General features: G+C 37.6%; 1 protein-coding gene across 3 annotated transcripts in view; it reads left to right on the top strand.

The window, feature by feature from the left end:
- Window positions 1-305, top strand: part of ascc1 (activating signal cointegrator 1 complex subunit 1) — an 11,896-nt gene extending 11,591 nt beyond the window's left edge. For all 3 annotated transcript variants that reach the window (XR_008387461.1, XM_053639238.1, XM_053639237.1), the window contains one exon: window positions 1-305. This exon is cut by the window's left edge. The gene's annotated coding sequence lies outside the window, so the exon portion shown is untranslated.
- Window positions 306-1,955: the final 1,650 nt, after the last annotated feature.

The following is a 1,955-nucleotide window of genomic DNA, read 5'->3' as shown; positions in this document are numbered from 1 at the left end:
CACACAAATTGAATCAAATAAACTGCCAGTGAGGGATTCTTTATTATGGAGTGCATATTTTCCACTATTGTGGATAATTTTACACTCTCAAAAATATTACACTTTGAAACCTTAAGGAGAAATTATTAAAGGTTCCAACTAGAACCCTTTTAGATAATAACCTGAACTATCCAAGGAACCACTGGAGGTTTCTTTTTTTTCTAAGAGTGTACAGTTTGGCTACTGAAAGTGCTGTTAGTGATATCAGTGGTGCATGCTTTTGGTGGCAATATAATTTTATTACATTAAAATAAGTTTCATCAGTCTATATTTTGTGATTATTTCCTTCATGTTGGTATGTAAATAGTTCTACAACCCCAATTCCAAAAAAGTTGGGCTGCTGTGTTAAATGTAAATAAAAATAGTATGCAACGATTTGCAAATCTCATAAACCCATGTTATTCACAGTAGAACATAGAAAACATATCAAATGTTTAAACTGAGGAAATGTAGTATTTTAAGAAAAAACAAGGTAATTTTTAATTTGATGGCTGCAACACATCTCAAAAAAGTTGGGACGGGGGCAACAAAAGGCTGGAAAAGTAAGTGTTAGTAAAAAGAAACAGCTGGAGGTTAATTGGCAACAGGTCAGTAAGATGATTGGGTATAAAAAGAGTATCTTAGAGAGGCAGAGTCTTTCAGAAGTAAAGATGGGCAGAGGTTCACCAATCTGCGAAAAAATGTGCATATAATTTGTGGAACAATTTCAGAATAATGTTCCTCAACGTAAAATTGCGAAGACTATGAATATCTCATCATCTACAGTAAATAATATCATCAAAGATTCTGAGAATCTGGAGAAATCTCTGTGCACAAGGGACAAGGGCGAAAATCAATATTGCATGCCCGTGATCTTCGGGCCCTCAGGCGGCACTGCGTTAAAAACAGGCATGATTCTGTAATGGAAATCACTGCATGGGCTCAGAAACACCACCAGAACTCATTGTCTGTGAACACAGTTTGCCGTGCCATCCACAAACCACTGCTTAAAGCTCTATCATGCAAAGAAGGAGACATATGTGAACAAAGCCCATTTAAAATGGACTGAGGCAAAGTAGTAAAAATGTTCTGTGGTCAGACAAATCGAAATTTGAAATTCTTTTTGGAAACCATGGATGCTGCGTCCTCTAGACTAAAGAGGACTATAGAGGAGAGGGACCATCCACCTTTTTATCAGTGCTCAGTTCAAAAGCCTGCATCTCTGATGGTATGGGGGTGAATTAGTGCCTATTGAATGAGCTGCTTGCACATCTGGAAAGGTACCATCAATGCTGAAAGTTATATACAGATTTTAGAGTAACATATGCTTCCATCCAGATTCCATCCCATCTTTAATTTTCAGAGACTCTGCCTCTTTAAGATACTCACTTCATACCAAATCATGTTACTGACCTGTTGCCAATTAACCTAATTAGTTGCAAAATGTTCCTCCAGCTGTTTCTTTTTAGTAGCACTTACTTTTCCAGCCTTTTTTTTGCCCCGGTCCCAACTTTTTTGAGTCGTGTTGCGGCCATCAAATTCAAAATTACCTTATTTTTTTCCTTACAGTTGTAGATTTCCTCAGTTTAAACATTTATGTTTTTTATGTTCTATTGTGAATAACATCTGGGTTTATGAGGTTTGCAAATCATTGCATTCTGTTTTTATTTATGTTCAACACAGCGTCCCAACTTTTTTTGGAATTGGGGCTGTACTATATTTGAATTTTAGTCTGATATCTGACTGCACTTCTGGAGGCCAGCAGGGGGCATCGTGGTGCTTAAAACTAAAGCAGTATTGTGCAGTTTAAGGAGTATCTTAAATGTGTTCCTACCTAAAATATATGACTAGGCCTGGACTGGCCATCAGGAGCATAGGGAGAATTCCCGGAGGCCTGACATCTGATTTGGCCCACCGCCCTGCTGTTGTGTTATATA

The sequence above is a fragment of the Ictalurus furcatus genome, chromosome 13, assembly GCF_023375685.1.
Source record: "Ictalurus furcatus strain D&B chromosome 13, Billie_1.0, whole genome shotgun sequence".
NCBI classification, from domain to species: domain Eukaryota; kingdom Metazoa; phylum Chordata; class Actinopteri; order Siluriformes; family Ictaluridae; genus Ictalurus; species Ictalurus furcatus.
This window is presented reverse-complemented; position numbering and strand designations above follow the sequence as displayed.